At 45.4% G+C, this 10,855-nt stretch overlaps 1 pseudogene; it reads left to right on the top strand.

Moving 5' to 3' along the window:
• Positions 1–2,989: 2,989 nt before the first annotated feature.
• LOC139016010 (large ribosomal subunit protein eL18 pseudogene) lies at positions 2,990–3,587 on the top strand (annotated as a pseudogene).
• Positions 3,588–10,855: the final 7,268 nt, after the last annotated feature.

Below are 10,855 nucleotides of genomic sequence, written 5' to 3'. Positions count from 1 at the left end.
TCAGTTTTGTGTGAAATCTGTTTTGGCTACTCAGAAACCTCTTTTGTTTACCAGCTAATTGCCCATGGACTTCTATTTAGGCAAAACAACAACAATAACAAACAAACAAAAAGACACAACAAAAAACCCCACAAAAAAACGGTTCCCTTTCTAGCTGCCTTCACAGCCGCTGCTGCTTCTCCTGAATGCAAGAGTCAGAGAACTGTTTATAAAACCAGGACCAAGAGAAATCTTGTGGATGGCAGGGATTTATTTTTTCTCCTTATCTTGGAATTCTTATCCCAACATGGCACATTCAGTAAATGAAGTAAGCATTACAAACTTTCACCAGACTATAAATACTTTTTGTCCATGAACTTTACCTAGTGCTAGAATGTGATGAAATGGGATAAATGGAGTTTCTGAAATGCCTGTTCAAATGTCAGTATCTTTTCAGAAAACAAGGCAATCAGGTATCCTGTTAACTCACATGCATGTTTTGTTTGTTTGTTTTTTTTTTTAAGGAAAAAACTGTTTTTGGTTCTTTTTTTATTGAAAAAATCATTGAGAGGTGGCAGATTGATGATTCTCTCTCATCATTAATGTTTCTGTCTCTTTCTCCCTCTCACTTCCTCTCTGAAATCAATAAAATAGATTTAAAAGCAAGAGAAAATCTTATATACATTTCTTCATCCTCCTGCTAATTTTTTCTCTCTTGTAAATGCTTCAACATAGTAACTTAACTATGTCCCAAAATTTGGTTCATTTGTGATTTTTAAAGAAAAACTCCCCTTCTTTGGGGCACTATGAGCTTCTCAGTGATCGGAAATGAACACAGCACTTGTTGCTACATGCTCACTTGGCATTAGCTGCTACTTGCTTCAGACAAGCAGGGAAAAAGCTGTTTTCGAGACTGAAATATAATAACATCAGTTGACAGATTCTATAGCATTCCCCCAAAGTGGATAAAAGTCATATTCTATACCTGGTAATCTGTGATATAGTCTTAGGAAGAATCTTGTAACACAACAGCATTTTACTAGTGTGTGTGTGTGTGTGTTTGTGTGTGTGTGTAGAAGAGAGAGAGAGGTGTTTAAATGTTTATTTGATTAGTAGAGGCCCAGCGCATGAAATTCATGCCTTGGTAGGGTCCCTAGCGGCTGCCAGCTGCTGGCTGGGGCCTCCCTCCCTTTCCCCGGCCGGCCCTGCCCCCTGGTCGAACTCCCGGACAACTCCTGGTCGAGGGGACATTTTGCATACTATGATTTTATTATGTAGGATTTTTTTAAAAAAATATATTTTATTGATTTTTTACAGAGAGGAAGGGAGAGAGATAGAGAGTTAGAAACATCGATGAGAGAGAAACATCGACCAGCTGCCTCCTGCACATCTCCCACTGGGGATATGCCCGCAACCAAGGTACATGCCCTTTGACCGGAATCGAACCCGGGACCTTTCAGTCTGCAGGCCGACGCTCTATCCACCGAGCCAAACCGGTTTCGGCTATTATGTAGGATTTTTGCTTGAGAAACAATCTAGATTTTTAGAGAGAGTTTGGGCCCAGCTCACATGAACTCTGTGCGGAGGCGTAACGAATCCATGGGACAAGAGCTTGCTCTCTCTCCGCCCTCTGGCTGCCTCACAAAGGCACTGGGAGAAGGCTGGATCCTCCACCTCCGAGTGGCTGTATGTAATGCTTAGGTCCAAGAATCTGACATTAGCCAGGGTTCCTGTCCTCTGGGTGGGCGGGATGCCATTTGCTCTGATGAAAACTGCAGCTAAGGGGAGGAACTAATAAGGGGATGAGCTAGTAAGAGAACTTCGAACAGGGGTGGGCAAACTTTTTGACTCGAGGGCCACAATGGGTTCTTAAACTGGACCCGAGGGCTGGAACAAAACCATGGATGGGGTGTTTGTGTGAACTAATATAAATTCAAAGTAAACATCATTACATAAAAGGGTACGGTCTTTTTTTTTTTTTAGTTTTATTCATTTCAAACGGGCCGGATCCGGCCCGCAGGCCGTAGTTTGCCCACAGCTGCCTTAGAATCAAGTGATACCTAATTATCACAGGCAAAGGAAAAACCCCACAATGGGAAAAAGTATATTTCCTGCTTTAGAGAAAGCTCGGAGGATCACAAGCCACAGCTACAGTGTCCTTGGTGAACACTGACTTCTCCATCACTGCCAAGGAGGAGGCGAAAATGAATATTTTACTTCATCCATTTGGGAACCCTGTTTAACCTCAGAGGAATAGAGATTGCCTGAGACAGAATATTTGATTTCTTGCTCCTGGTTCATATCTTGTCCTCTTTCTGCCTCTAAAACAATTTCCCCAAATCCTTGTGGTTTCCCATTCTCTTCCCTTTTCTGGTTATATGTAAATCAATATCCATAAGAGTTTAAAGCAAGAAAATAAATTAGAATTAAAATACCCATTTTTGTTTTGCAGCCCTTTCTCAAACCCTGCTTGGCACCTGGAAATTTATGTCTGTGTTTTTCTACATATTAGTATCTTTTCCTTAGTAGAAACATGGTAGAAAGTCTCAGAGGTCAGTGAAAACCTCCAGCCTCTAAGAAAAGTAGGACATAGCAACTCAATCGGCTTGGAAAAGTCAGTATAAACTCAAGACTTACAAAATGCATATTTCCCAGCTCTGCGCCAGCAAGAAGCAGCACGCACTCACCACAAACTCTCAATGCTCACATTTGGGTCTTTGATACTTTTCTCCACTAGAAGGAGCCTGGACTCCTCTGACTGTAGCAGTTTCCAAGATTAGAGACGGGGAAGAAAAAAATTAAATGGGCAGAAAATATCCTTCTATTGCCAGAAAACGAGGATTCTTTAAAAATACAGTAAAGTCGGTGCGGACAGGGCAAAAGGAGCACATTCAAGGTGTTCCCACTGACTAAATTTTGAAAAATCACAAGAATCAAACGATTATTTTTACTATTTAAGTTCATAATGAAACTCAAAAGCAAAAAGTTAGATGGAGCAGGAGGCGCCATCATGGGAGTGGACACCCCACAACAAAGACGAAAGGTTTGGCGCAAGGAGCCCTCGAGCCAGGACATCCACCTGAGGCTGTTGGTCACACTGTACAGGTTTTGGGCCAGACGAGCCAATTCACCTTGCAAGTCGTATAGAAGAGGTTCATGAATGGCACCTACCGGCTGCCCTTATTCCTTTCCCTGATGATCCAAAAGATGATGCTTCCTGGCTGGGTGTGGGGTGGGATGGAGAGCAAGAGGGGGGTGGGGGAGGGCAAAACCGCTGTAGTTGTAGGGACAATAACCCATGACGTGTGTCCAGGAGGTGCCCAAACTGAAGGTATGAGCAGCTATGCTGGAGCTGCATCCTCAAGGCCAGACACAAGATCCTCATCCTCAACTAGCTGGCCCTGGACTCCCCCAAGGGCTGTGGCACGGTCCTGCTCGCTGGTCCTCACAAGGGCGGAGAGCTGTCCAAGGATTTCACCAAGGCTTCTGGAACCATTCCAAACTCTACCTGCGCCAGGGGCCAAGGGGCCAGCCTCAGCTACAAAACCCCAGATCCTAGCTTGCTATTAAAAATATTTTGGGCCGAACCGGTTTGGCTCAATGGATAGAGCGTCAGTCTGCGGACTCAGGGGTCCCAGGTTCGATTCCGGTCAAGGGCATGTACCTTGGTTGCGGGCACGTCCCCAGTGGGGGGCGTGCAGGAAGCAGCTGATCAATCTCTCTCATTGATGTTTCTAACTCTCTATCCGTCTCCCTTCTTCTCTGTAAAAAATCAATAAAATATATTAAAAAAAAATTTTGGATGTTGACAAAGAACAAGGTTAAAATGTAAGCAAAAAAGTGGATATGAGACAAAAGAATGGTGACTATGGATATATTTGTTCAATGTTTACTTAATGAAATGAGATAGTTTTTTTGTTTTCAATTTATGCCTTATTAAAGGATAATTTTTAAAAGAGGGCATTATAGCCCTAACCGGTTTTGCTCAGTGGATAGAGCGTCGGCCTGCGGACTCAAGGGTCACAGGTTCGATTCCGGTCAAGGGCATGTACCTTGGTTGCGGCCATATCCCCAGTGGGGAGTGTGCAGGAAGCAGCTGATGGATGTTTCTCTCTCGTTGATGTTTCTAACTCTCTATACCTCTCCCGTTCTCTCTGTAAAAAATCAATAAAATATATATAAAAAATAAAAAAAATAAGAGGGCATTATATTTATATGGCTCTCACATGTAGATATTATTAAAATACAATTCAACTGAGTAAATTTAAAGATGTAATTGGTATTATTTAATGACTCATGCATTGGGCAGTCTTCCATGTAGCAGATGGATAGAAGCTCCAAGGAGCTGTACAAAATGGAAACCTTCTATAGGCAGAAGAAGGCAGGGCACGGAGTTTGCTGTAGCAAAGAGTGAATTGTTTTAGGCATGGTCACTCTCCTTTCGGGACAGAAGAGGTCTATCAGGTCGATTACCTCACTAGTGCTGACCAGTAATCCTATCTAATAATAGACAAAGATTGAAATGAACTGTACCTCTGCTACACCTCCCATTGGCTAATCAGCAAGATATGCAAATTAACCGCCAACAAAGATGGCAGCTAATTTGCATACTGCAGGCAGATCCCGCTGGGCTGCCCAAGGCGAGATCCTGGCCTGCCGTGTCTTGGGCGGGGTGGGCGGGGCGGGCAGGGTGAGTGGCAGCGTGATCCGTGAGAGGGCACAGGTTGGGCTGAGGGACCCCCCTTCCCTGCCAGTGCACAAATTTTTATGCATGGGCCTTCTAGTCTATATTATAAAAGGCCTGTGGCCATAATGCCGTAACGCCGTAATAACTCACCAGAAGGTGCATTGATGGGTCCCGCGGCAGCTGCGGTGGGTGAGACTCTGGGGTCCTGTGGTGGCGGCGGGAGGGAGTCTGGGGTCCTGCAGTGCAGGCGGGCGAGTTCTGGGTCTCACACAATTTCGTGTACTGAGCCTCTAGTCTTATCTAATAATAGACAAACATGGTAATTGACCGTACCTTCACTACGCCTCCCATCGGCTAATCAGCGTGATATGCAAATTAGCCACCAATAAAGATGGCAGCTAATTTGCATACTGCAGGCAGGGTGGGACAGCACCATCCCGCCTGCCCCACCACCATCTGGGCCTGCTATTTGCCACCCGGGGCAGTGGGGTGGGACAGTGCCATCCCGCCTGCCCTGCCGCCATCCGGGCTTGCTATCTGCGACCGGGGGCGGCGGGCGTCCTGTGTGCAACCTGCCCGGGGTGGCCGGGTGGTGCAGCAGCGATCGGCCTGCCCACCCAGGCATCCTGCGTGCGACCCGAGCCGGAGCGGCTGGGCAAGGCAGCAGTGATCGGCCGGCCTGCTCGGGCATCCCATGTGCGACCTGCCCGGGGTGGCCGGGCAGGGCAGCGAAGGCTTGAAGGTGGCTCCGGCAGGAGCGAAGGCTTGGGTCCCAGGTGCCAGAGGAAAACTGGTGCCGGCAGCCAGGGGAAGGGAAAGCCTATTGCACGAATCTTTCATGCAACAGGCCTCTAGTCTATATATATAAAAGTCTAAGTGACTGGCCGACTGGTAGCTATGACATGCAATGACCACCAGGGGGCAGACGCTCAATGCAGGAACTGCCGAGTGACAGCAACTTTGCAGAGTGCCCTCTCACACTCTGGGACCCCTTGGGGAATGTTGGAGAGCCTGTTTCAGCCCGATCCCCGCAGGCCAGGTCGAGGGACCCCACCTGCCAGAGAAACCCCACTCACTCCACAGATGCCCTTCGAGCCCCAGCACTGCCCCAGGTGTGGCTGACTGGGGAGGGACCTCGGGAGGTTGGCTCCAGGGTGTGTCCAGCCCCTCTCACCCAGTTCCACCCTGCCAGCCACCTTCTAATTAACTTCCTTTCAATGTGTATGAATCAGTGCACTGGACCGCTAGTTATAAACTGGCTAAAGTTTACAGTTATGCCCGGCCGGCATGACTCAGTGGTTGAGGGTTGACCTGTGAATCAGAAAGTCATGATTCGATTCCTGGTCAAGGCACATTCCCAGGTTGTGGGCTCGATCCCTAGTGAGGGCGTGCAGGTGGCAGCCGATCAATGATACTTTCAGATCATTGATGTTTCTATCTCTCTCTCCTTTTCCCTTCCTCTCTGAAATCAATAAAAAAAAATAATAAAGGTTAAGTTAAGGGAGAGGCTGAATCTGCAATTAGGTCTGTCTTGGTTAGTCTCAATTAGTAAGTCTTGGTTTGGGACTCTGCTTTCTGGACTTGTAAGTCTATTTCTTTCACCAGGTAGGGGAAGTTTTCTGTCATTATTTCTTCAAATAGGTTTTCTCTTCTTCTGGCACCTCCATAATGCAAATGTTGGTTTGCTTGAAGTTGTCCCAGAGGTTCCTTACACTATCTTCATATTTCTGGATTTTTTTTTTTCTTTTTGCTCTTCTGGTTGGGTGTTTTTGTTTTTAATTTTTATTTCATTGTTTAAAGTATTACAAATAGTAGTACATATGTCTCCTTTTTTCCCCATTGACCTTCCCCTGGCCTCCCTCCTCTGCCCCCCCCCCCCCCACACACACACACATGCCCTCACTCCCCCCTTCCTCCCAGTGTCTTGCATCCATTGGTTATGCTTATATGCATGCATACAAGTCCTTCAGTTGATCTCTTATCTCTCCCCCTCTCCCCAACCCTCCCCAGCCTTCCCACTGTAAAATACCACATTATCTCACTCATTTATGGATAATAAAGAACATTATAACCTGAGGAACAAAAAGATAAATACAGAGGCAGAGAAGCATCAAACAGACTGTCAAATTACAGCAGGAAGGTTGGATGTTTTTTGCTTCCTCATATTTCAAATCATTGATTTGATTCTCAGAATCCTCTACTTTACTGTTGAATTCCTGTATATTATTCTTTATTTTAATCATTGTATGCTTAATTTCTGACTCATCATTTTCCATTTTTTTTCAGGTTTCTAGAAGATTATTGAGTAACCTTATTACTATACTATGGTTTTGAACTCTATATCCAGTGGTTTGCTTCCTTCCACTTCTTTCATTTGTGACATGTTTCTTTGTCTCTGCATTTTGTCTGCCTCCTTGTGTTTGTTTCTATGTATTGGGTAGAGCTGCTATGTCTCCTTGAGTTGTTAGAGTGGCCTTGTGTAGTAGGTGTTCTATAGGGCTCTGTGGCTCAGCCTCCCCAGTCACCTGAGCTGGGAGCTCTAGGTGCACCCCTTTGTGGGCTGTGAGCACAGTCTTGTTGTAGTCGAGACTTGATTGCTCTTGGTGTCACTGGGAGGAATTGACCTCCAGACCAATAGGCTGTGAGGACCAGCTGTGACTACAGTGGGAGAGCTGCTGTGCAGGAGACACCCGTATGGAACAGGACTTGCTTCAGTGGGGCTTTGGTGCTCACTGAGTCTTCCCCTTGAGTGTGTCACTTATGGATGTGTAGAGTTGTATTCTGGTATGGTCTGACAGTGACCACTGGGTACACTGGCTCTTGGGTCTCCAGGAAGGTGCAAAGTCAGCCACTATCTGTGGCCACCCAGCAGGAGCTACAGAGAGATCTTCAGATTCCTCCTCTTTGTAATGGGTTTGGAAGTACCCAGATGAGGCCCAGCTGTGCAGCAAGGCAGGCTGTTGTTGGTGCTGGGTCTTGGGCCTTTTATTGATAGGTTTGTGGCTCCCTGACCCAGCTACAGCTTGTTTGACAGATTTTACCCTAAGCAAGGAAAGGCCACATACTTGCAAAAGCTGCTGTACACAGCTTGGGTGGGGGTTGTAAATTGGATGAGGCAGGGTCTTAGGGAATCATGAGGGAGGAGCAAACAGAAATGGTTGCCAGTCAGCTCTGCCACCTGATGAAGGAGGTCCCAGCATAGGAACAATGGTCCCTGTGAGCACCTTCGTCTGGGAGAAAGCTGCCCCCAAGTTCCTGCCTTGATGCCAGACAATCCAGTTCCTCCTCATGTGTCTGTGTTCCCCAGAGCCTCGTCCTGGTGCTGGAGCTCAGAGGAAGCAGGACCTTGTAAGTTCAGGTTGTGGTGCTGGCCTTTTAAGGGGAACAGCTGGGTCTCCAGTAGCCTCTGTGTCACTGATTTTTACATCTGCACTGGTTTTTACAGCCCGTAGTTCTTACTGCCCATAGAGACTTCTTTTCCCAGCTCTGGGAGCCTGGGATGGGGGTCTGGTGTGGGGCTGGGACCCCTTGCTCCTCCAGGAGGCCTCATAGAGACGATCTCTCTCCTGATTAAAAAAGCAGCACACGTGGGTGCTGGGCCAGCCCTTTCTGTGACACTGCATCTCCTACCAGTCTAAGTGTGCTTTCTTCTTTACTTCTCTAGTTGAAGGACTTCCATTCAGCCAGCATTCCAGTGATTCTGGATGATGGTTGTTTCTGTATTTTTGTTGTAATTTTGATGTGGTTGTGGGAGGCGGCGAGTACAGGCATTTACCTACGCCACCATCTTCAAATTCTGAGGATTAAAAAGAAAAAAATCAATTCCTACAGGAAAGGCAACTAATTAAAAGTAAGTTTTAACTAAAAAAAAGGTTTAATTTAATAACTTAGTGGTATAGGGTAGAATCATTTTGGGCTGTGATCGGATTCCAAATCCAACTGAGCAGCAATCATTTGACTCCCCTAACTCTGCAGTACTGGTAATCAATATAATATTGTGAGTGTGTGTGTCTCTATTATAAGTTGTTTAAAATATTTATAAAAACCTGATAGGTTAAATTTGTGATTTTAAGTAATTATCGAGAGCATTTAATTAAGTAAGTTTATAATCACTAATTATCTGGGAAATTTTAAGTAGTTACTAGTAAATCTGTGATTTGGTATATCAGCTATATGACTAGTGTATGAATGTTTAGGATAATGTTGATTGTTTAGTATTTAGATAAATTCTAATTGTTTAATACATCAGTTAAGTTTCTTGTGCAATACTGATGCATGAAATGCAGCCTCCAAATCACATATTTCATATTCATGGCCAGCGGGTGTCTGGGGAGGCTCTCCGTTAGACAGTGAGTTGAGTTTAGGTATGCTCCATGTGCTTCTATTGTGGGACCAGTGGCTACTCAGGGCTCTTCACAAGGCAGATGGCAGAATTATAAGAGAAGAGTGTGGGAAAGTTTACTTTTACTTCTATCACATGTGACTACCTTGATTCCTTGGCTCAAAACTGGGAGGCTTTCTTTTTGGTCCACATTCCATTATCTCTAAAGCAAGTCACATGGTCAAGCCCCACATCAAAAAGGCAGGGAAAAATGCTCTACCTGCATTCTTGAACCACGGCAAAGCGGGGGAGGGAAGGAAGAATCGTGAGCAAATAAAGCAATCTACCACACTCAGTACATCCCTGAGATCAAAATATTGGATAGTAACCGAAGCACAAATAGCAGTGATTATTTTCCATGCACAAAAGCCTCTCGTAAATTAAAGACTTTGTATAGCCAGCTTCTGGGTAGTGAAAGGCTATTTATTTTTGTGGGGTCAAATGCAATATGATGAGAACTTAACATTATTTGATCTTAGTGTTTTTGTAGCAGGATTGCAAAGTTACTCATGATGTAGAAATTTAGGAGGGGTTTAGTTTCTTTATTTTGTCTGTGGCTGATTTGTTTTTGTGACCTGGTAGGTAGCTGGAAAGGACAAAATCAAAACAAACTCAATTTAATCTGGTTTAAAATGTATTCTGACCTAGTAATTTAAACCACCTCGTTAGGTAATTTCTCAGGTTCTTGGATTTCCCACATTTTCACACCCCACTGCCTTCTTATTTGAAGAGTATAGATTCCTGTATTCTGAAGATATGGGGTGGGGAGAGGGGCCCCTGTAGTGTTCTCCTGGTTCTTGATTGTGTACCGCTCAGTTTATCCAAGTTTTGGCTATAGACTTCAGTGGCTGCTAAAATTACCTTCTTTTTTTTTCTGGTTCAGTCAGGGTCTAGTCACCCTTCCTTGTTGACTTGGGCCCCTTCTGCTCTTTCTGGCTGCAGACCCTTAAAAGTAACCCTCCACTCAGCCCCTGGCCAGGCTGTTCATCCTGTGAGGTCATCTCCCCCATGGTCACAACAGGGCCATGGCAGACTGCTGGCTCTCAACTCTGTGTCACCAAGGGAGGCTTGGGAGTACAATTGAGGTGTTTTCTCTCTCTCTTTCTCCCTTAGCCTCTCTCTCTTTCTCTCCCCCCTTCTCTCCCCCCACCCCCCCCTTCTCTCTCAGGGACCTCAGGACTCCAGTCTCCTAATCACGCCGGGACACCTGGACACTCACACTCGTGTTGAGATTAAGCCACTCAGCATAGCTATCCCAGAATCTGACAGAAAGGATCCAGATGACCACCTCGGAGCATGAGTTTCTCACTGTTCGCCTTTCCCTTCCTCTGATCGCTCCTTTCCTTCTCACCATCCCCTGGGCTACAAGTGGGAAAGTTTACTTTTACTTCTATCACATCCTCTTTCTACCACAGAGTAGGTGTTTCTTGGCATAGTGTTACAGGCAAACAGGAAAAGCTCTGTGATTTGGTTTGCCAAGTCTAGCTCCTAACATATTAACTGGGAGCCAAAGTGATGTAGAAAAAAAATTTCTTTCACTTTGACAGTTTCTCACTGCAAAATCCTAGTTTATATGTCAGAAGGCGACGGTTACTTTTTTCATTCCTAATTACCATCCTCCCCCCTGACAGGCACAGAGATGGGTGCTTTTAGATCTGTAAAGAGAAAGTCACGACTAGGAAAAGCAAAAGAGAAAAACATGTGGATTCTTCAGAGTTCTGCCGTTGGTACACTGACACTGCATTTGTCAGGGCTCACGTTGAGTAATAGTTCAGAAAGTCAGATTTGGTTCCACTGTTAGGTCTATG

This window comes from Myotis yumanensis, unplaced genomic scaffold (genome assembly GCF_028538775.1).
Source record: "Myotis yumanensis isolate MYYU_CA2020_CCGP unplaced genomic scaffold, mMyoYum1.0.hap1 SCAF_9, whole genome shotgun sequence".
NCBI classification, from domain to species: Eukaryota; Metazoa; Chordata; class Mammalia; order Chiroptera; family Vespertilionidae; genus Myotis; species Myotis yumanensis.
The sequence above is the reverse complement of the archived record's forward strand: the minus strand, read 5'-3'. Positions and strand labels throughout refer to the sequence as shown.